General features: G+C 39.8%; 1 long non-coding RNA gene across 2 annotated transcripts in view; it reads left to right on the top strand.

Annotated features, from left to right (window-relative positions):
* Positions 1-25,028, top strand: part of LOC112821565 (uncharacterized) — a 490,026-nt gene that overhangs the window by 312,310 nt on the left and 152,688 nt on the right. For both annotated transcript variants that reach the window (XR_012379824.1, XR_012379825.1), the window contains exons 6-7: positions 4,859-4,992; positions 6,583-6,655. This is a non-coding gene — a long non-coding RNA (uncharacterized lncRNA). The remainder of the gene's footprint in view (positions 1-4,858; positions 4,993-6,582; positions 6,656-25,028) is intronic.

Raw genomic sequence — 25,028 nt, 5'->3', positions numbered from 1 at the left:
GTATTGAGTAAAACAGAATTCCTATTAATTAGGCCCCCCAGAGTTGACTTAACCTAATACCTTTGGGAGGAAAACTTATTTGCATTTACAGAAACTGGAGGATGCTGCCTTGTGAAATTTAGAATGTAGCCTTACTTCATCAACAGACCTGTAGTAGGCATTTAATATAAAACACTTGTTGAACTCAACTGAATTATTCTCTGAAGAAAGCAGTGATGGCTACAAGTAGAGTGCTTAGAGCATGCGTCATTCTTTTGGCAGCTACTGCCTTGGGCTCTTAGTTACTTTATATGCAAGAGTCTTGCCTATACAGCTAGTTGTTGAACTCCTCGGGGGTATGGACCTGTGTATTATGTGTAGTCTCTAACAAGCTTTACTCATGACCTTGCATTCAGCTAATGTTTTGCAAGAAAGTGAAAGTGTAAGAATTACTCCTTCTGTCACTCAGTTGCTTTTCTTTCTTGACCCAGATGATGAGTGGTGGTAGGGGTGGTGGTGGTGGGTGTTGGCATGAGCCCAGGGCCAATTTTGTCTTATTGAAGGAGGTTTTAGAACTAATTTCCCAACAGAAATGCATTTTCCCAGACCATCCTACAAAAACCTGTTCCTTTCCTGTCTCTGACAATGCTGCAGCATTGGCAGAACTACGTTAGGGGTTAAGTTGACACTGGGGTGTTGGTCTGGCAGCCTGACAATGACATACCAGGAACACCCTTCTCCACTCATCTGTTGGGTGCACACTTCCTCATTCTTCAGGCCGCATCAGGAATACCTCTTTGTGGAACCTTCCGGATCTGCCCAGGCAGAGGGATCACCTTTTCTTTCTTGTCCTTGCTGTAGTAGGGACAGTTCTCTATTTTTACACATGCTGCACTGCATTCACGTCATTGGCTTCTACCGGTGTCTCCTTTATTATTTTGTGAACTTCTGGAAAAAGGGGGACTGAGTCTCATTTCTCTTTTTCTCCCTGTGCCAAGGGCAGTGACTAGTGCAAAGTGGGGAGATAATGAATATTTTTGAAGGAATGACTATTTAAATAAATGAGTTGTTTGTGAGGACATGGGAAATGCACTCCCAAGTGCTAGAGAACCTATTTACAAAAAAACTTTTGGAACATAGCAGTTTTTGAGGTTGGGCATTGCTTGCCCTGTTTGTGTACTCTCAGGGCTCTGCCCATGATAGGCATGACTAAACAGCGTCCTTTCAGTTAACTGTAGTGAGGGTCGTGCAGTCTGGGATGAGCCATGAGCTGGATCAGGAGCAAAGCAAGGCAGGCCCTGGTGATATAAACCACTCTAGTTGGTCTGAGGGAGCACAGGGTGACAAGTAGAACATGGTATCCCCTGAGTCTGGCAACCAAGAACATATAAAGCAAGCAGTTGACTTTACAGAGTCTGTTGGAATCAATGACAGATCCCAAAGGTGGTTAAATAGCGTGGTGGGAGGAGTTGAGGAAGAGGTGAACCTCAGGAGTGTCCAGCGCTAATTGGTCAGCCAGCATCAGGGAATCTGTCAGCAGGTAAGAGGTGTGTATATGAAGGGAATATTGGCAAGAGCCTGGCAGAGCTCTAAACCTAGGGGAACACTGGCATAAAGCCGTTTATCATTTGTTCAGCAATATTTACTAAATATTTGTGTTCTCCCAAATTAAACGTTGAAACCTCATCCTCAGTGTGGCAGTATTTGGAGGGGAGCCTTTGGGAGGTGCTTATGTCATGAGGGTGGTCCTCATGAATGGGATTAGCATCCTTATAAAAGAAACCCCATTGTGAGGACACAGTGAAAAGATAGCCATCTATGAATCAGGAAGTACATTGTCACCGGATACTAAATCTGCCAGTGCTTTGATCTTGGACTTCCCAGCCTTCAAAACTATGAGAAATGAATTTTTTTTGTTTATAAGCCACCTGGTCTAAAATATTTTGTTATAGTAGCCTGAATGGATTAAGACAAATATGTCTTGAAAATGCTTCCAAGAGGAGGTGAATTCCTGATCTGGTTGTCAGTAGGAAAAGAAAGAAGGTGCCTAGTTATCAGCAGCGGCGCATATGATCAGGGTTGTACTAACTACTGTGACAAATGTGAATTCCTTGTTATGGGGCTAGAGCTCCCTTAAATGCCTTCTGTTTCCAATCAGAATATATCTTAGAGACAGGATGGGGCAGAGCTTCCAGGGCCAAATATATCCAGCTGTGGCAAGAAGAAGGTCTGAGGCTGGGTACCAAGGAGGGCTTGACAAACGTCTCTTGACTGATAGCACTGCATCTAGCATATAACTATCCATTAAACCATCAAATACAGTTGATTCGCTACACCAAATGGTGGCACTACATAGCAGAGGGCAAGAAACACTGATTTTAATATCATTTTGTCCTTGAAAAATACTCCATACTTACCAAAATACTTTCATATTTCACTATTTCATGAGACTCTAAAATTCTTTGATATAGGCTGGGCTGGTCTTATACCCATTTTTTGGATGGGTAAATTAAGGCACTGACAGTTTAAATGAATCATCTTATTCCTGGTTAGCTAATGGCAGGACCAGAACCGGAACTAGGAGCTCCTTATTGCTAAGTCACTGCTCTTTTCCTTATGCCACTGCTTTGCTCAGGTGATGCTGGTGACATCTCTTGAAGGACCATGTTCACTGAGAATTCAGTCCAGGTTCCCTGTCTGGGAAACAGGACCCAGCTAGGTCTGAGTATTCAAGAGGATACTTTCAGCAAGAATACTTTCAGTATTCAGCAATACTCTCAGCAATAATTGTGAACCCAAGTATTGTTTAAGGTACTTGCTTTAAGAAATATGCTTTAATTCTGATAAAGCGGGTTATTTAAAGGAGGTCTCCTTAAATGTACTGAAGCAAATTAGGCACTACCAGAGATTTAAAAAGATCAGTTTCTAGTAAAAATGTTCCCATTTTTTTTGTGATTTCACCATGCTGCTGAATTACTGAGTTCTTAGGATGTTCTAAATACAATTCTAAGCTTTGAGAACGCAGCAAGAGACAAAAGAGACAAAATTTCCTTTGTCATTGGGCTGTGTCCTAGTTGGGGAGAGGGTGTTTGAGGAGGAAATTTACAGAAACCAAGTAAAATATAAAGTATGTCAGATGTTGATAAATGATGGAGAGAAAAATACAGCAGGGAATGGGGGCAGGATATGTGTGAATTGGGAGGGGTTGCAATTTAAAATAGGATGATTGGGGGAAATCCTCACAAAAAACTTGAAAGAAATACATATCTGTGTACATATTCAAAGTAGTAAACATCCAAACTGGCTATCAGTAATTGTTAGTGAGTACACACACACACACACACACACACACACACACAAAACAACCTACCATTTACTTCTCAAATTAACCCCCAACTCTACTCATCTAAAAAACGAAATAAATTTGACTTTATGTTTTTGTAGAACTATAAGGATATGGAATTTAGCTATCACTAATCTCTGCTTTTTATATGCAGACCTCCCACTGTTTAGCTCAGTGATAAAATTCCACAATAAATTTTGACTTGAAAGATGTCAGGATATCACAAAAATGAGAATGATGGATGAAGGCTATGAGATGAGGCAAATATTTGGCAAATCCTGTAAAGCACTTAGAACAAGCTTTATTAAGTGTAGAGGAATCAGATGATTATTACTGTTTTTATTTTTATCTGGGGTCAAACATAATTAAAATAAAACCTTTCCTGTGGGTTTCCAAATTAGTCTAACGATTTATTGGTCTCCAAAGATCTTTGTAGATGGTCATCTTGGCACAAAGTTCTAAAAGAGGGCTCTCTAGATCTGGAAAGAAGTCGGAAAATAATTTGTTTAAAAACAAAACAAAAAAAGTCTCAAGAAATATCGTGAGAGAATGTTATATGATATATTGAGGATTCGGTTGAAAGGTGCTATCAGTGATCTATGGCAGGCTGGGCCCTGAAATGTACAGTTTGTCCTGGTTTGTAACTGCGAAGATCAAGGAAGAAATGTTGTAGCTGCCCTCTTGTGGCCAAATTGGAGGTTTTTGCCTCTCTGTCTCAATACTTGCGGGAAACCATATCTGCCCCACCCCCCAACCCTTGAGCTATTCATGAAATAACGTGAGAATATTAAAACATTTCAAGTTTTCAGGTGGGCTCCACAGATCTTTCCCCCAAAGCAAAACCCTGCAAGTCAGTCAACACATATTTTTAGGTTGAGCAAAACCCCTGGTTCTTGGTAGATTGTATTCAAACTGTGGCCCCTCCACCATACCTCAAGGGGAAGTCATGGGTGATTCCTGGGAGGCTATTAAAGATAAAATCCTCAAGTCTACAAGTACTTTTTGGGGGAATTGCAGAGGTAGATATAAGAAATAACAAGAAGGGCTTTGGCACCTCTCAGCTGGATAATCAAGGCTAAGTCCCTTAACCTGAGAGCTTTGACCTCAGTTTCCTCATATAAAAAGGAAGAGTTTAAAGGCAACTTCCAATATCCTCATTAACTCTAATAGTCTGTAAATATGTGAGTTGATGAACAGGGCAAACTACTTTTTAGTCCCTGGGATTTCTTTCAGGTTAAGTGGCTTTATGGTTAGTGAACTGAAGAGCCATGGGGAAATTGTATGATGAAGCCTTTGAAAATTGCAGGGCTGCAGAGAGGTTTGTAGAACTGCCCCATTGGTCTTGTGAGAATTTTTCAGTTTATTCATATAAGTACTGAATTTATTAAGTATCTTCTATGTGCTGCGCATTATTCTAGGTAAAACAACAGTGATGGAAAATAGGAGAATCCTTGTCTTCAAGGAGCTTATTGTTTGAAAAAAAATAAATTCCATCATTTTAATGTATCTTTATATAGTTTGCTTTTATATTCATAGGTTCTGAAAATAATAAGAGGACCTACCTTAAACTTTAAATGCCTCCAAAGATCTTCTAAGTGAGATTGGCTCAAAGCTTAATAAAACTCTCAGTAAACTTGGGCAAGAACTGGTTTTGGAATCAAAACTCCAAGGTAAGGAGAAGTGTGCCTTTTGGTGAAGCTTCTAGAGGAAGAGGTGCCTGGTTATGCTTTGGTCATTCTGAAAACTGTTCTTTCATGGGCCATTTTTTTTTTTTAAATAGAAGGAATTTCTAATGGGTCCCATATCTTTTCAGAAAATGCCTTTTCTGTGTCCTGTTTTCACATTTATGCCATGCTGTGGAATGGTTAATTAAAAAGCAAGATTTTATTTTATTTTATTTTATTTTTTCAAATGCAAGATTGTATTTTAAATGATTCATAATTTTATTTAAAATTTTTATTTTATCAGGATAAGATTATTTTCCTTGTTTTTTCCCTCCTCAAGTCCTTGTGCATGCTCTGATGTTTAGAGAAACCACCATAAATTTTGAACTGTTAATTGTTTTGGATGTGAGAAATCTTAAGATAAACATTACTAAGATCAAAGTTGACTTATGTTATTAGTTATAAGGATATACACATATGTGCTATGACCAGGTTACAGGGTCCTGATAGAGATGATTCTTCAGATTACAAGAAATTCTGGGAAGACCTCTTGATGACAGAGATTTTTTTTTCCTGTTGCCTTGGTATTTTCGGAATATCTTACACATCATCTACTATATGTGTCTTTGTTAAGTTAGAGTCTGGTTAGATAGAACATTTGAATTCTATTCAACTTGGCAGTGTAAAGAGCCTGGAGTCCAGTGATTTGTCTTTAGGGTGGTGTTTAGGAAATAACAAAATATTTCAGAATCATTAAGGGTATCAAGAGGGAATTTGGGAGTGGTTGAAATGCTTTGTGTACTTCTAAGAAAGCAGGATGGGAGAGATTAGAGGAGGAAAATGGTTTTAAAAATTTCACTTAGTGATTTGTAAATACAATAAGCATTACTGCAGGTTCATAGTAAAATAAAGTGATTATAAACTGGTAAAAAGATGAGTTTATTCTGATCTCAGTTTAATAAAACTGGGTTTAATAAAACCAGGAAGGTAAAACAAAAAACAATTCAGATGTTACAAAGGCAGGGTCATTGGTGAGTAATATTAGAACTCCCTCTTGGGCAAAGATATATCTGTTAGGAAGACTTTTAAATGTGTGATATCATTTTGGTACAAATGGTGATACCATAGATCACTTCTTTAAACAGGATTTTTAGGTTGATAGGCTCTGAGGAAGGTAGTATGAAGTCTAAGAAAGAATATAGACTAGGTTCAGAATATGCTGGGTTAGCTGGCTATGTGGTCTTGGATAACTTTTTGGTCTCAGTTTTTTCCTTGTAAATTGAAGTGATTCCTCTTCTCTCATAGGCTTATACAGAGAAGGCTCCATGCCTTCCCCTTCCCCCATTTTCCAGGTTTCTAGGAGAGTTTTGCTATATATCTGTTGGTTCTCCAAGATCATGCCAATCACCAAAGCCTAAAGAGCTAAAAGAAGAAAAAAATGGTTTAGAAGTTGTTGATTGAATTAAGTAGTACAGGAAAATTTAAACTACCTTGTCTAGCTATGCCAAACAAAGAAGGATGTTTTTAACATTGAAGGCAAATGGTTTTTAGCCCCATGGCCTAAAAGGAAAACTGCATTTTTTGCTTTTTGTTTAGGTGTGGAAATGTGGAGAGGAACAGGTGTTACTACAAGTCTTGCACATATGGCTTGAAAGCTGATCCACCGTATGTAAGTCGTTGTGATTTGAATGTGGTTGTTGATTGCTTTTTACTCAGACTTCTTTCCTGCATTCATTTGTTCCTTCATGTCATTCAAACATTTCGACCATTGGGTGTACATTATTGAACATAGTTTCTGTGTATTTATGGACAAGGCTATCTTTAGAGCACTGCCTCATTCTGGATCACAAGTTCAAATGCATGTGCAGGTCAGAAGTGAATCACGGCCTACTTAATACCACTGTGAGCACCAGTGACTATGCTGAATAGGAGAACACATGTTTAGTCCAGAGAGTAGTCATCAGTCAGTGGCTTATTGCTACAATGATGTGGGCTGCATATTGCCAGATCTTCCAATTTTTTTAAAAAGATTTTATTTATTTATTTGAAAGAGAGCGAGCGAGCAAGCAAGCAGGGGGAGGGAGAAGGACAAGCAGACTTTGCTCTGAGCACGGAGCACGGAGCACATCGTGGGGTCGATCCCAGGACCCTGAGATCATGACCTGAGCTGGAATCAAGAGTGGGCTGTTCAACCAACTGAGCCACCCAGGCGTCCCAAGATCTTCCAGACTTTTTTGAGAGAAGTCAGAAATGTAGGCTCTAATGTGGACTCTCCTGATTGTTAAAATACTGCCAACCAAACAGAGCCCATTATCTGAGGACTGCCAGTTTGTATACTCAGATTCCAGATGCAGTTAGCTCCTTTCTCATGATCTGCCTCCTGATAGTGTGATGGTTAAGAGCTCGATAACTCAAGTATGAATCAGTGTGTGGGACCTTGGCAAGTTAGTTGGTATCTCTGTGCCTTAGTTTCCTTATCAATGAAATGGAGATGATAATAATAGTGCTTATCTCAGAAGGTTTGGGGGGAAGAATCAAAGGAGTTAAAATGTGTAAGTGCTTAGAATGGTGCCTGGGATGTAGCAGGTGACAGCGAAGTGTTTAATATCATTAGTACCTCTTTCATGTCCTCTTATTAGAGGCCACACCCCTCTTTCTGTGAGGTCTGGGAATAGAGGAGGAAAATGAAAAGGGAAACAAGCCTTTATTGTGTACTAGGAATTATGCCAGGTGCTTTGTGTGACATTTTCTCATTTAATCCTCATGCAGACTCTTGAGATGGATTTCATTCCCATTTTATAGTACTGAGAACTGAGACTCTATGAGACTCAGTAGCTTGTCCAAGGCAGAGTTGGGACTTGGACTTAAGTAGATCTGATTCCAAAGCTCATCATTTTATATCAGAAAGCTTACCAATCTTGAACCAGGGAGATTTGTGAATTGGATGCCTGGCTTGACCTTCATAAAGGTTTTTAAGAGAAATTGCCTTCTAAATGAATCTGCTTGGTTTCAGATAAACTAGGGGGGGCTGTTGTTGCCCATAAATCCACCCACCCCTCCCCAGGCAAACTTGAGCTTCTTAAGGGCAAGGACTGGGTCTTCCCTCTATATGGAGCTGCCAGTATATACAATGAGCTCAAAGGCTTACAAAGAAAGAAAGAGGGAGTCAAAATAGGAGGCTCTCCATCTACAGAGTTTTGAAGAGTCTGAACTCGACCTGTGGTGACAAATGATAAATTAATCACTGCACTAAAAGCCCCTGGACATTATAGAACTTTTACCTCCCTTCCCAGCAGGGTTCCTTCTGGTGTCAATGACTAGAATCAGACTTGGATGGGCAGAGTGGAGGTGTTGTGAAGGGAAGGAAGAAGGGAGGAAGAAATGAATGAAAGTGGGAAATCTGTCTGTTTAGATAAAGAGAGCAGGGGTGTGAAAGGCAAAAGCCACCAAGCAAACTTCCTGTCAGCTGCACACAATGATCTTAGGCTCGATGAACTTCCCAAATCAGGACAGAATAAAAAAAAAAAAATCACACACAACAGTTTCTTTGGAAAGCCCTTTTCACCTCCACATGCTCTGCTGAAAACAGCTTTTGTTTTTGGTAGATGGAATAAAAGAGTATGGGAAGTCTACTTAAAAGAATATCTGCTATTACAAATCACATAAAGTCTTTCCCAATTAGGGCTTAAGTCACACCCATCTATAACTCTGGAGCAGAAAAACACGAATATCTTTATGGTGGCTGGTGATAATGTTTTTAAAGGATTTCAATTTTCTTCCATATGAGAAGTTTGAATGTCCACAGTTCATGCTAATCCTTGCCTCATTGACTCAAATGTGTTGAGTCAGTGAAATTACGAAAACCACAAACTAAATGATTAATAGGTTTGTTTTCAAGAATCAAGTGGAAAACAAACAGGCCACTAGAACTATAGTTCCCACTCTGTCCCTTGATCACTTTGATCTCTCACTAGAGCGAGGGGACTGTCAGATCTGCTGCACCATCTCACTGCTGCTCTTCTTCACTCTATCCCGATGGAGTGCCAAGGCTATGAAGGCCACACTGTCCCACCCAGGGGTCAGGCAGCCTCACAGATGGGCCTTTGGAACTAATCCAGATGCAGAGCAACACTGAGCCCATCCATCCTGAGTCAAGCATTCATGTTTGAATGAATGTCCTGCAAGTGCTCTTTAATAGGCTTAATCTGGCAAGTTACTAAACCTCGCTCTGTCTCAATTCCCTCACCTTGAAATGGGAATAATCTGAGAACCAACTTCACATGTTTGTGATGATTAAATGAGCTTTACTATACGTAAAACACAACAGTGACTAGCAATATTCATTAATATTTTTAATAAATAACATCTTTTAGAGGTGATATTGATTATAGGTATAGGTGATGATATTTTTATTAGAAGTAACTTTTTCCAAAATGCTCTGACTTTGCAAAGATTTTAAAAGGTCCTGGTGTGAGATCCAAGCACCTTTATTCACCACTCTCTGAAAATTAACCATTTCTATTAAAGTCAGATTTTTATCTCTTTCTGTAAATTATCCACTTTCAAAATGGTCTTGTTCCTTGGAGGGAAAAATGGTGTAACTATATAGTAACTCCATATGGATAAAGCAGTGGCTGATTTGATAAATTAAACATGACTTATAAAAATAAATCAAAGGGGGGTGAAATTCACTTTTTCAAAGAAATAACTTTGTTCTATACTGTTTCCCTATACTAGATTATTTCTCATTTTCACTAAGTGGGATACAAAATTGTCAGGCCCAAATTAAAATTTCACAAAGCTTGGTTTCCTAGTTCATACCATAAGGTGTTTTTTGATCAGTGGAATGCATCATTGTCAATTCTCAGGAGCTGTCCTTTAGATATTTCTCTATATCACATTACTGTAGGTAGGAGAACTGGTTAGCATTATAGTGGCAAAGCAGAATTCAGAATTATGCTCTATGGTCACCCTTAAAATATGTTCCAGCTTCAAGATCTTCCTTTGGTAATGTTGGTTTGGGGCAGTATAGTTTAGCAAAAGGCCACAGGGTTTGGCACCAAATAGATTTGTATTTGAATCTCAGATATACCACTTATTATTAGTTTTGAATGTATTAACTATTCTAATAAATTTATGGAACAAATGGTTCTCAAACTTCAACATGGCCCAGAATCACCTAGAAGGCATGTTAAAACACACATTGTGGACACCACCCCCAGAGTTTCTGATTCAGTAGGTTTTCCATTTGGCCTAAGAAGCTGCATTTCTATTTTATTTCCACATAAATATGGCAATAATGCTGGTCTGAGGACTATACTTTTAGAACCACTAAGATACATTATGTGTAGTAAATTAGGTTCAGAAGGTTCCAGTTGGGCCAGAATTTCTGTATCTCTAAATGGGAAGAATATTAACTTGCAAGATTTTCTGTGAAGATTAGAGATATTGTAGATTCACCCAGTCCTTAGTGGGCAGTCAATAAATAGTAGAAATTATTCTCTAGAGTCAGACATCCCTGGATTCAAGTTCAAGGGCTGACTGATTGCTGACTGAATGATCCACTATAAACTCCATAACCTCTCAAAACATCATTTATTTGTAAAGTGGGTGGTACGGTCTAAATTGTATTCCCCCAAATCCATATGTTGAAGCCCTAACCCCAATGTGATGGTATTTGGAGAAAGGGTTTGGGGGAGATAATTAGGCTTTGGTGAAGTCATGAGAGTGGGGGCCTCATGATGGGATTAGTCTTACAAGAGAGACCAGAGAGCTTGCTTCCTCTCTCTCTCTCTCTCTCTCTCTTTCTCCACCATGTGAAGACATAGCTAGAAGGTGGCCATCTGCAAGCCCTCATCAAGAATCTAAATGGCTGGCACCTGGATCGCATTCTTCTCCAGAACTGTGAGAAATTCCTGTTGTTCAAGCCATTTTATGTATTTTGTTATGGCAGCCTAACCAAATGCAGTGGACATAACCCCTATCCTGTAAATCAGGGAGATATATATATATATATATATAAAATACTGTGCGCACAGCACTTGGAACAGTGGTGGCTACCTATAATAGGAGGCAGCCAATGCGTATTAAAGGTATTATTTAATAATTGCAGTCGTCATTATGCCCTTCCTTCCAGTTCCTTTGCCGGATTTCTCCTTGCGTTAACTTTGCTAAGAACTCCTCAAATCTGATGATAAACTGAGTGCAGGGCATGTGGATGAGATGAGAAGTGTTGAGGACTAAATCAGGTCGTTGCCTTTCAACTTTGTTGCTACAGATTAATTTCTGTCCCAGCATCTCATCTTTGGACCAGCACATATTTATACAAGAACAATAATGCTATCGACCTTCTTTCTGGGTTCAGCCTATCCAAGAGAATAAGCCCTCTCACGTGGCTCATTTTCTGGTGACAATCCTTTTGTCAGAGCACAGTTGTCTCCTGGGTGGTATCTTGCACATGTGTTTTCCATTAAAGTAGCAACTAAAGAGTGGCAGCTGTGAATCTTTTCTGGCTGGAGCTCATGTTCTGTTTTCTTCTTTTATAATTAGCCTAGGGTGGAAGTTTTTGGAGGAAGGGAGGGGGAGGCTTCTTTGTGAATTGAAAATTGGACTTCATGCGTCTGACATTGGGTTAAATTGCTCAAACTTTGCTGTGATGAAAACTTTCCCCAGTTCTCCCTCTCTCATTAAAATTTCCTTGTTTATAAGTAGATTCCTCAGGCTTTATATTTCTACAGTTTTCAAGCATCTAATTTTGTTTAAAACAACATGTTAAAGTATTAAAAACTTGATTCAAGTTTTAAAAATGAAAAGAAGTCAAATGCTTCTGATTTTTTAGGGACAATATTTTATCATGGTGAATAATATTGTTGGAATCACCTAGACATGAATGAACAAGCTGTCAGGGGGTCACTTTTAATAGTTTTTATTATTTTACTTATGAAAAAGACATTTTGTACAGCCACTCTGGAAAAAGTTGGGCAGTTTCTTATAAGTCAAACCTGTATATATCATGTGACCCAGTAAGTGAAAGCTTATGTTCACAACAAACCTTCTCGGTTGCTTCTAACAGTTGTATTCATAATTGCCCCAAACTGAGAGTAACTCAAGTATCCTTCAGTGGGTGAATGGATAAAAAAATGTGATACATTCATATAGTGGAATACTCCTCAGCAGCGAAAAGGAGCAAATTATTAAGATAAGGAACAATTTGGATGAATCTCAAAGGCATTTTTGATGAGTGACAAGTTACATGACAAACATTATATGACATTCTTGAAAAGATAAAACCTTAGTGAAAGAGAACAGATCAATGGGTTACCAGTGGTTAAAGGTACTGCTTTATAAATTAGTAGCGTCAGAGAATTTGGGGGGTGATAGAATTGTTCTATACCCTGAACAGCAGTGGTGGTTCCATGTCTCTATACAAGTAGGAAAATTCATAGAAATATACATCAAAGTAAGTCAATTTTACTGGGCTAATTAAAAAGAAAAGAGATTAGTGGTAGGGGCAGGGAGATATTATGTCTCTTTGAGGAATATAAAAGATTATTCCAGTATGGTATGCAGTGAGGAATTTAAGTGTGTGTTGAGGCAAATCTATTATGGAATTTCTGTACAGGTAGGAAGTGTCACAGAGATTTGTTGTTTGTTTTTAGAGAGAGAGACAGAGAGAGCAAGAGTGAGTGCAAGCAGGGGTAGGGGCCAAGGGAGAGGGAGAGAGAATCTTAAGCAGGTTCCACACCCAGCACGGAGCCCAACTTGGGGTTTGATCTCACAACCCTGAGATCATGACTTGAGCCAAAATCAAGAGTTGGATGCTTAACTGACTGAGCCACCCAGGTGCCCCACAAAGAGATTTTTTTTTATTATTATGCATAATGAAGGGAAGGAGAAAGGATGGGTCCAATTTTACCCATGGTTTCACACACAACTAAAATTCGTAGGACAACATAATGAGTTAACAATACTCATAAATTGCTTTTTAAAATCTCCAATCCTCACCAATTATTAACTTGCTGATCTCCATTGCATTTTCAAAAATTAGTTGCATCTGGATTCTGAGATGCTTGAGATGGGAAGTAGTTGGGTCAAAAGTGGGAGTTCACTTTCCTTTATACTGTACATAAGCTATTCATATCCTACCATCTGAAACTAATTTGTTTTGTGTGATTTATTCCATAAAGTTGCTGGAATAAACAATGCATGCACAGCTCCTCAGATGTGTATTCAGCAGGGACTTGCTTGCCTGTGTATGATTTTCAGCTTTCTCAGAGCTTTCAGAAATACCATCCAGCACATGGGATGTCACGTGGGTTCTCGGAGGGCCTATGATTTATAAACTCGGGTACTTGCATGTGTGTGTGTGTGTGTTTGTGTGTTGTTTTTTTCAAATCTGTGATTGATGTGATATGGGCCACGGTCCCCATTCCCAAATTGTTTCTAAGTCCAGTTCAGTGAGTTAACAATGGGGAACAGACATGTCTGGTCCAAATAAGCAGAACAGGATTGGGACTGTTTCGTCAAATGGATGAGAAGTTACAGCACTTTGGTCTGTCATTTGCCTCCTAGGGAAATGAAAGGTACCTCAGATGGTGCATTTTCCATGGTGGCATTTAGTAGCTGGGTATGGCCTGACTTCAATCCTGTGATGTGGATGCAAAAGCATTTCCTAAAGTTTCTCAAACTCTTCCACCTCCCATTCTTACTGCCGGAGCTTTGCTAAGTGGTGGCATGATACAGAGGAATGGGACACAGCCCTTCTCACAGACCTCACAAATAGCTTCACAGTCCTCATAATGTAAGCAAGTCCTTATCACACCACATGTTCCAAACTGCACCTTTCCTCTTTTTTAAAGAAAGGCTATACTAAAGCCAATATGGGTCACATCTAGTGTTCTTTCTCCCCCAAATCCATATTTTCATTTTGTCCCCATAATTAAATTCAAGCATTACTTAAGTATTTCTTTTCTGATTCCATATGCCATCATTGTCACTTTAAGATAGAGAGTACAAATAATCACAGAATGTCTTAGAATGCTCTTTTCAGTTCTAGAAATATACTTTTGAGTTTCTCCTTGTAGTGAAAGGGCTCCTTCTCCAGGATCTGGCTTACACTTGAACTTTGGCATGTGGTTCCCTCTTGCCTTATGTTCTTAGAGGCCATCAGTCTTTATGGTGTTCAAAAGTATTTTTGGAGCATCTTCTATATACCAGGAGCTGTTCTAGATATTGAAGAAATAAGACAAAGTCACAGGCTTCTTAGAGTGAAGAAGAAATAGAATCAACAAGGAGATAAAAATAATTTCAGAGTGTGTGAAATGCTAAGAAGGAAATAAAACATACCATAGAGTGAATGTGTGTGTAAAGGTGGGGAGAATGCATTACTTTACACAACAGGTGGTCATGGAAGACTGCTTTGAAGAGCTCACATTTGAGCTGAGTCTGGAAATAAGAACCAGGTGTGTAAAGATTGAAGAAAGAACATTCTAGAGCAGGTTGTTCAATCCATTGGGCACTGTACTCTTCATGTTTGAGGCATGGGGATGGGAATTGCCTCTCTTACCATTTTACTTAATATTCCACTTAAGGAATTGTTTCTTCTCCTTCAAGCCTTGGGCTGGGTGGGTTTGGAGATCCTAGTATCCAACAGAGTATCCACTTCCTCATATCGATTTCTACCAGGGAACTGAAGTCATAATTCTGTGAAATTGGAGGTTGCTGCCGTTCCTGCTTCTGTAGATGGTCATAGGCCTATGTTGATAATCATAACATCGGTTCTATTCCTTACCCTCTGCCAGAACCTTGGCTGGTCAGGAATTTTTATCAGGTGGGTGAATCAAATGTTTGTGCCTACAGGACACAAGTCTTTGGTAGTCTTGTCTTTATTGGGTCACTGCTATTTCTACTGACCAGTATTTCTGCGCTTGGGAGTACTATGATGCGTTCCAGTGAATCACCTGGGTTCCAGACATAGTTTTCCTTGCCCCTATTGTGTAGAAGCAACCCAATTTCCCCTTGGTAATTGAGGGCAATCACCTTGGACAGTACAAGGAAGTGCATGCTGGCGTAGTGGTTTAAAAAAACCCAGGGAGTCTCAGTGCTCAGCTTAACAGAACTATGTTTGAAAAAAAGTTGTTTCTTTTCCTTCCCTTTTTCTGCTACCTCTTTTGAAGAGCACTGGTGGTGACTAACTTTACAATTTAGGTTTGAGGTAGGTGTAAACTGGGTATGAATTAACATCATACCCAGCGTCAATACAATGATTATAGGACCTTTGTGTCAGCTATGTTAGGTACCTGAGTTTTTCATCCAGATAAAGGACAGGAGACGATGTTGAGGAGCAAAAGTGATGAATTGTACTGGAAATTTTGCATTTACCTTTCCATATATACTTTCTACTCTTCTGTGTGTCAGTAGGCTCACCTCTCAGACTATTGTCTGGGGCTCTTTTGCCATCCAGGTGAGTTTAGCCAACAGGAGACGCTAGATGGAGCTCAAAATGCAAGAGGAGGAAAGAAGTTAGAATATTTTTTCCTACACTCCCATACCCAACCATGCTATCTATGATTTGATAGTGGCTTCTTCTCTCTACCTAAAGGCGCATATATATATATATAATATATGGGCTCCTTTCTTTAGTTTCAAGTTTAAAACATAATGATTCAATATTTGTATATATTGCAAAATGATCACCACAGTAAGTCTAAGTCATGCCCCCTCCCTTTTTTAACAGTTACTCCAGCTATCTAGGGAGAGAATGGATTTGAGAAACACACACACACATACACACACTTAGCAATAGTAATAAAGTAATAAATGAATAATCATTATACTAATGGTTAACATTTGAGTGCTTATTTTATCCCACACACTGCCTTAAGCACTTAGATGCATAGTCTTCTCTCATCTTCATAACCTTCTCATGAGGTTATCATTTCCATTTTGCAGATGGGAAAACTGAGGCACAAGAAGCCCAGCCACTTGCCAAATAACACTCTCTAAGTAGTGGAGCATTCTGACTCTAGAGTTTTCACTCTTAACGATTAAACAGTGTCTCCCTGCTATGCAAAACATAGCAGGTTTTTGCAGAAGTATAAGAGAGAGAGGAACTTGGACTATGATGGAAGCAGTGGTGATGATGAGGGTTGTCAGATATGGCCTATTTTTGGGATGAGCTGGAGGGAATGACATAGAAAGGAATCAAGGTGAATCCCAGCATCATGAGTTGAACAACTAGACAGATGTCAGTGCCTTTAGCTGAGATGGTGAAGATGAGTGAAATGGCAAATTTGTGAGTCCAAAAAATAATTTATGTTCTGGTCATGTTAAGGTTGTCTATCCAAATGGAGGTGCTAACTACATTAGTGTTCTCCAGAAAAATAGAACCAAAAGGATCTATTGATTTATCTACCTATCCATAGAGACAGAGAGAGATTTGTATAAGAAATTGGCCCACATAATTATGAAGGCTGAGAAGTCCTAGATCTGCAGTTGGCAGTCTAAGGATCCAGAAGAACCAATGGTGGAAGTTCCAGTATGAGGGCAGGAGAAGACTGATGTCCCAGCTCAAGGTAGTCAGGCAAGAGGAGTTCCCTCTTACATGTGAAAAGGTCAGCTTCTTTTTTCCATTCAGGCCTTCAGCTGATTGGATGAGGGCTATCCACTTTAGGGAGGGCAATCTGTTCTACTCAGTCTCCTGATTCAAGTGTTTATCTCATCCCAAAATGTCCTCACAAACACACTCAGAATAATGTTTGATCAAATATGTAGGCATTCTGTAGCCCAGTCAAGTTGACACAAAAAACTATCACAGTCCACCCTTTGTCAATGTGGCCACCCATGAGCATCTCCTTAATCGATGCTTAATCTCCAGATAAATATAATAACAAGGTTATCATTCCACCTAACATGATAGAGCTATCCTGCAACATAACCCAAAATGCACAAACCCCTTCCCTAGAAGTAGTCCCTTGAGTAAAGTTTACTCTTCTTGATATCCTATAACTTATGTGCTATGATGTAAAATTAGCAATACTTCTTATGTTACATGATAAAGGAACAAGAGAGAAAACAAAAATATATGTGTATTTTGTATATACAAAGCATATATGTATATATGAATACACATACACAAACATACTTATAAGAAAATAAGGAGGAAATACTCATGAAAATTGCAGTGTTCATTTCTGTAACTGATAATGTTAAGCTCGTATTTATAACTACCTTCTCCTATTACCCATTCTGTACTTTCTGCCTTCAGGAAGCACCTCAGCTGGTCATGGTTCTTTACCTGGTGGGGTGACCCAAACCTTCATACCTAAAGGGTCTGAGCCATTGGTAGTCTTGCCTAGATTGTTGTTGTAGTTTTCCATTAACTTTAATCATGGGGTATGGTAATACTAAAAGACACATTCAGGGATCTCCTGTATTCCAGACATATTCTTCCTTTCCTTCACTGTGGAGTAGCAGCCCAATTTCTTCTTGATAGTCAGGATCAATCACCCCAACCAGCCCAGTAATTCCCTTCTTCGCCTGTTGATTCAGAGGCATGGGGAGTTCAAAGTGGTTGGGCAACAGTCTTCACTTCCAGTTCAGTGGAATCAGTGTTGTGTCTCTTGGTGGAAGCATTCCTCCCTCTGGAACAAAGACCTCTAATGGCAGCAGAGCATAAGGTCATGGGAACAGGAAACAAGTTTTGCAAGTGGGTTGCTAGGGGTGATAGTGAGTGGTGCCACTCCCATTTCCACCCCTTGATTCCTGGACCCGTGAATCCTGGTTATGGAGAAACAACACCATATACGGATGCTGATTTAGAGTGTATACAGCCTTCTGCAGAACCTTGCTCCAGTCCTACATGGTATTACCAGTTGATGTAACTGAGTCTTCAAAAGGTCATTGCACAATTCTGTCAGGAAAACTGCTTTGGGATGGGGGGAACATAGTAAGACCACTTAATTCCATGAGCATGGGTCCATTGCTATACTTCTTTTTCTGTTAAATGAGTCCCTTGCTCAGAAAAAAATGCTGTGTGGGATAACATGATGGTGGATAAAGCATTCTAAGCCCACACAGATGGTAGTTTTGGCAGAAGCAATGCATACAGGGAAGGCAAATCTATATCCAGAGTAAATGTCTATTCCAGTAAGAACAAAATGCTGTTCCTTTCATGATGGAGATAATCCAACGTAGTCAACCTGTCACCAGGTGCTGGTGCCTTAGGGCACCTTAGGGAATGGTGCCATATTGAGAACTCAGTGGTGATCTCTACTGCTGGCAGATTGGGTACTCAGCAGTAGTGAGGCTGGCCATGATGAATAGAAATCCATGTTGCTGCGCCCATGCAAACCCTCTATCCTTGACACCGTGGCTACTTTATGAGCCCATTGGGTGATAACAAGAGTGGCTGGAGAAAGAGGTTGACTGGTATCCACAGAATGGGTTTCTTATCCACCTGATTATTAAAATCCTCCTCTGTTGAGGTCACTCTTTGGTGAATATTCACATGTGACACAAATATCGTCATGTTTTTTTTGCCCATTCAGAGAGGTCTAATTTCCCCAAATTTCCCTGCCACCAGTTTTCTAATGTTCCTTTCAAATCCTTGACCATCCAGCCAAATCACTGGCCACAGCCGATGAATCAATATATATTTATACTTCTGGCCATTTCTTCTTCCAAGCAAAGTGAACAACCAGTAAACTGCTTGAAGTTCTGCCCACTGGGAGGATTTCCTTTCATTGCTATCCTTTGAAATGTCCCAGAGACTGTAGTGCTCAGCCGTCCACTTTTGGGTGATGCCTGCATATCATCCAGAACGATCTGTAAACTGGACCTGAGTGTTTCATCCTCTGTTAACTGGATATAGGGAACTCTCCATGAGGCCATGTGGGAGAGAAAAGGCAGTATAGCAGGAAGGGGGACCATGGGCATTTGGGCCACTTCATATAACTTACTTGTGTCTTTAGGGCCTGCACAGGCCAGATCTCTCTCTCTCTCTCTCTCTCTCTCACACACACACACACACACACACACACACACACACATATATGTGTATATATATATATATATATATACCTCTTCCATTTGATAATGGAGTGCTACTGTGCATGCCCAACTTTATGGCTTGCTGGATCAGATTAATACTCAGTTTTTGTGAGGCATCTCAGGTCTTAGTGGTCCATGGTAGAGCATTCAGTCTCTACTGAGGTCCAGTAGTAGGCCAAGATCTGTTACTCAAAGGAGAATAGTTTTTTGAGGAGGTTAGTAGGGCTTTGAACCAAAATCCTAAGGGCCTGCGCTGTGACTCACCTATAGGGATATGCCACAGGTTCCAAACAACATACTTATCTGCCACTGACATTTCAGGCACCATTGGATCTGTGAACCATATGGCTCAGGTAGAAGAGCAGCTTGCACAGCAGCCTAGTCCTATTGCAGAGCCCTCTCTTATTCTGGTCCCTACTCAAAATGAGCAGCTTTTTCAATTACTCGGTAAGTGGGCTTGGGTACCACACCCAAAAGAGGAATATGTTGCCTCCAAAATCCAAAGAGGCCCACTAGGCATTGTGCCTCTGCACTGGTTGTAGGAGGGCCCAGATACAACAACTTATCCTTCACCTTAGAAGAGCTCTCTTGATGTGCTCTATACCAGTGAATCCCTAGAAATTTCACTGAGGTAAAAGGCCCTTAAATTTTTTCAGATTTATTTTCCACCTTCTGACAAGCAAATGTCTTACCACTAAGTCTAGATACTTGCTACTTCTCATTTACTAGGGTCAGTCAGCATAATGTCATAAATGTAATGGACCAGTATGATATTTTGTGGAGTTAAAGGGGATCAAAATTTCTGTGAACTAAATTATGTCATAGGGCTGGACAGTTGATATACCTCTGAGGTAGGACAGTGAAGAAAACTGAAAGCAAACTGTTTCTGATGGTCCCCATTGACAGGTATGGAGAAAAAAGCATTTGCCATATCAATAGCTGCATACTAGGTACTGAGGGATACCACATCTGGTACAACTTGATTAAGTTTACAATAATCCAGTCATTCTTCTATATCCATCTGTCTTTTGCAAAGGCCAAATTAGCAGAATGAATGGGGATGTGGTGGGAATCACCACTCTTGGCTTCTATTAGGTCATTCATGAAGGCACTAATCTCTGCAATTCCTCCAGGTGTGAGGCATTGCTTTTGGTTCACCATTTTTCCTAGGTAGATATGGTTCTTTAATTTTTTTCTAAAGGGGGGAGGGGCAAAAGGAGAGGGAGAGAGAGAATTTTAAGCAGGCTCTAAGCCTAGCATGGAGCTGGACACAGGACTTGATTTCACAACCCTGAGGTCATGACCTGAGCTGAAATCAAGAGTCTGATGCTTAACCAACTGAGCCACCCAGGTTTCCCTAGGTATAGTTCTAATGGCTTCTACATAACCTTTCCTACCATAGTAGCCAATTATGGTCAAGGAACCAGTATGAGAATTCTGCCAGTTTCTGAGTATATCTATTCCAATTCCGTATTCTGAAAAATGGGAAATAACCACAAGATGGGCCCAGGTACCCACTGGGCCCACTGTGAGACAGACCTGAGCTAAAACTCCATCGAACACCTGACCTCTATAAGCCCTGACTCTGATTTGTGGACCACAGTAACATTTTGGTTCTCATGGAATTAGTGTTAGTTTAGAGCCAGTATCCATAGTCCCCAAAGGTCTGATTATTTCCTTTCCCCAGTGCACACTCTGCCAAAAGGCTGTAGGTCCCTTTGGGAATGACTGGAAGAAAGATAAACAGTATAAAATTTTGATAGTGTACTTGGGTCCTTCCTCAAAGGGATCCAGCCTCCCTTCACTCAAGGCTTTACTTTCTGTAAAATGGCTCAAGTCTGGGAATTGATTGAGGGTGGTCACTTTTTATGATTCAGATTAGACTTTTGTTCACTTGACCTAGAACTTTTCTGCTTATACAGGTAAGAATTTAGAAGGTTTCCTATGTATTTTATTTCCAGGAACACCATGATTGACTAGCCAATGCCACAGTCTACATGAGTTAAACTATTCTGATTGTCCCTTTGAATCTGCTGTCCCTTATGGGAACTGTACCCATCTTGCCTTTGGTGACTGGCATCACCCGGGACCCAATTATTCCCCTCATATTTAGGTTCCCTCAATGCGGTGACAGCAGTTCTCGCTGTAAGATCTGATTTACTGAGAAGAGCTCTTCAAGGATTTAGGGTTCCCTCACGAATTTATAGGTCTTCTGGACCCTCCCAGGGTAGGTGAGCAGGTCTTAAATGAAAAATCCACTCTAACTTTCCAATCTCCCTAAGTCTTTGAACCCTTCCTTTACATTAAACCAAGGTAAGTCTGGCATTTCTAACTCACTTATTGTAGACCACTTTTTGGTCCATGTTTTAGCCAACCAACCAAATTGTTAGGGCCCTTTCTAACTCTCCATTCTGCAATATTAAATTCAAAATCTCTACTTAGTGAATTTGTATCAATAAATTTGACCTGATACAATCTTATGTTCCTTCCAACATTACTCCACACTCTTATTATCCATTCTCACACCTATTCTCTGGATTTCTGTCAATATAAGTTAGAGAACTCAAGTTGTTCTTCTGGAGTACAGACACATCCTCATGGGACACATTGTACCTCACGTTTAAGGGCCTGCTGAGTGCTGGGACTGTGTCTTCTTATAGGTGTAGAAGCAAAGAGGGGTGGGGGCTCCTGAGGAGACTCAGCATTGTCTTGCATGGAAACGACCACGGTAGAGACCATTTCAATTTTTCCAAACAGTACAGGGTTAATCCCCTCAAGGTAAGGCAGGGGATGGAGGTGTAGAGGCCACTTTTACTAGCAAATGCCTCAGAATTTAGAGGTTCATCCCCAGCTTCATCAGAGACTTCCATCTGTCCCCATTCCAACTTTCAGGATCTCATTCCATCCAATCAGTCCAATCCAAGAGTTAGATATATTGGTCTGGAGCTCAGGGAACAGTTGGGGCTAGAGACGTGAATTTGTGATGCATTAGCATATGGATAGTATTTAAAGATATAGGACTTGATTCTAAAACCTCCCACCCTCTCCCACCCCAGGAGAGACTGGAGATAAAGGCCTGAAGACCTAATTAAGAATCTTTCTAAAATTTCCTATTTAGGTATGTACTTTTGTTCTGAAAAGAATAATTAAAATGATGATTTCCAGTACAAAAAACTCATTTATTCAAACAATTACTAGAAGCCCACTATATGCCAGGAAATCTTCTAGATGCTAGGGATACCACAGTGAACACTACACAGTCTCCATCCTCAAGCTACCTACATTCTGGTAAAGAAGACAAAGAATTCAAAAAACCCAAACAAACAAACAAAAATACACCAAATGTCAAGTAGTGATAGGTACTATGAAAAAAAAAATCAAGCTGGGCATGAGGATAGAGAGTGATGGAAATAAGAGGTGCTATCCTATTGTTTTTAAGTTTGTTTATTTATTTAAGTAATCTCTACACCCAACATGGGGCTCGAACTCACAACCCCAAGATCAAAAGTCACATGCTCAGCACAATACTCTCTAGTTCCATCCACGTCGCTGCAAATGGCAAGAGTTCATTTCTTTTTATGGCTGCATAATAAGTCAATCAGAGAAAGACATGTATCATATGATCTCACTGATATGAGGAATTCTTAATCTCAGGAAACAAACTGAGGGTTGCTGGAGTGGTGGGGGGGGGGAGGGAGGGGGTGGCTGGGTGATAGACATGGGGGAGGGTATGTGCTATGGTGAGTGCTGTGAATTGTGTAAGAATCTTACACAATGAATCTGAAACCTCTGTGTTTCAGAGGTACACAGATCTGTACCTCTGAAACAAATAATACATTATATGTTTAAAAAAAAAGAAGATAGTAGGAAGGGAAAAATGAAGGGGGGGCATTCGGAGGGGGAGACGAACCATGAGAGACTATGGACTCTGAGAAACAAACTGAGGGTTCTAGAGGGGAGGGGGTGGGGAGATGGGTTAGCCTGGTGATGGGTATTAAAGAGGGCACGTGTTGAATGGAGCACTGGGTGTTATACGCAAACGATGAATCACGGAACACTACATCAAAGGCTAATGATGTAATGTATGGTGATTACCATAACATAATAAAATAAAATTAAAAAAAAAAGTCACATGTTCTTCCAACTGAGCCAGCCAGAGGGCCCTGGAGCTGCTATTTTGAATACTGTAGTTAGGGAAAGTGTTCTTGAAGAGACTTGAAGTGAGAGAGCTAACTATGTGAGCAGTGGGGTAATGGAGTAGCTGGGTATGGTAAGCAAGGAAGAATGGAAGGAACTGGAAAAGAATCCAGGGGTCTGATTCTGTAGGGTCTTGAGAGTGAAAGGGAAGTGGGATATGGGAGGGGGAGAAAGGGAGGCAGAGGGAGGACTGGGGAGATGGAAGGAAAGGAGAGGAAAGAAGATACAAAAAGCCAGGAGGGCTGGGGTCTTGCAGTTGGCAACTGTTAGAGAATTGAGATTCAGAGGTTCCTGAGCAATTGTGGGGGCACTAAGAATAAGAAAGGAGATTCCTAGAAGTATTGCTGAAGCTTATGAATTTCTTTTCCTTTAATGTTCTTTGTCAGATATGACTAGAATTGGGCATTATTTTTACAATTACTTATGGTCATTAGCCTATGTTTCTTTTAATGTAGCACTCCACTGGTACTGGGCTGTATGGCCATATTTGGGTTGTTTTTAAATTTAATAAACATTACATTTATGTATCACATTACCTACAGGAATGACTATTGAGAGATCCTGCATAGTAGCCTTTTCTCCCTTTGGGGAACATATTCAGCTGAGTGTATGAAATATATATATATATATAACATAGAGTATATGGTAAGTAACTTATTAAATTGCTTATGAAACTTATTTAATAAGTATGATCCACAAAAGTTGTATTATTGCTTGTATACAATATTGTTCAATCCATGTTAAAACCTATCTATTTTAAGACTGTTATTCTTCTGGAAACTCCTGATTTCGCACAGAATATTTTAATTAATTTTTAGTCTGCTCCTTTTACTAGTATGTAAGTGCCATTGGGAGAGTGATTTTGCTATCCTAGTAAGTGCCTAGGATAGTAGCTTCCATACAATAGGTGTTCAGCCAATGTTTGATAAGTCAATTAGTATGCGAAATAAAATGAGTTAGTTTGTCAAACTGCTTGGACCCTTCAACTAGAAAATGCTGGAAGTACAAATGACTTTGGGCTAGTTGAAAGTAGAATTTAACAACAGGTTATCTTTTATAGTAATTGCTTTGTAGCATTTTTTCTTATAATAACATTTATTTTAGTGGTAATAGTGGGAAATAATCCCTATTCAAATAGCAATACCTATTTAACCCCCATAAGCCCGTAAGTTAAAAAACAAACAAAAAAAGCAAAGATAAGAAGAATCCAAAAATTGTCTATTAATTTTTTTCCAAGTTATAAAAATGATCAGCAACTTTAGGTTGCTTTGTTTAGTAATATATTTAACAAGGAATGTACCAGGGTGTTATAGGCACAAACATGGGACTAGACTTACTTCTTTGGTTTCAGTGGTAAATCTGTAAGAGTGTACACTAATGATAGGTGTTTTAGCATTTGGGGACCATGTCTCTTAGAAACATTTCTCTTCCGGGTTAAATTAAGAGTGCTTCTTTTACTCTATACCCATAAACACATCCCAGCATATCTAACATGAAGTGTTCACTGAGGCTTGTTTAGATGCTGAAGGCAATGCATTAGGAACTGATGGTGACCCATTCTTATCCAATCAGTTCCTGATGCAGTATCTGCGACATCAAAAACTCTGTAATAATTATATGAAGTATTTATTTCCGAATGCAACAACTTTGTTCTCACATACAAAATTTGCAATTAAGTAATCCTTTTTAAGGCATCATGTGATAAAATAAATCCAACATCAAACTAATGAGTAATTTCCCCAGTAATTTCCATACTAATGAGACTGGAAAGTTCACTGATTGCTGTCTGTGTGTCT

This window comes from Callorhinus ursinus, unplaced genomic scaffold (genome assembly GCF_003265705.2).
Source record: "Callorhinus ursinus isolate GAN/ISIS: 27379988/994484 unplaced genomic scaffold, GSC_fseal_2.0 scaffold10, whole genome shotgun sequence".
Classification (NCBI taxonomy): Eukaryota; Metazoa; Chordata; class Mammalia; order Carnivora; family Otariidae; genus Callorhinus; species Callorhinus ursinus.
Note: the sequence above shows the minus strand (reverse complement) of the source record. Positions and strands in the feature narration are given on the sequence as shown.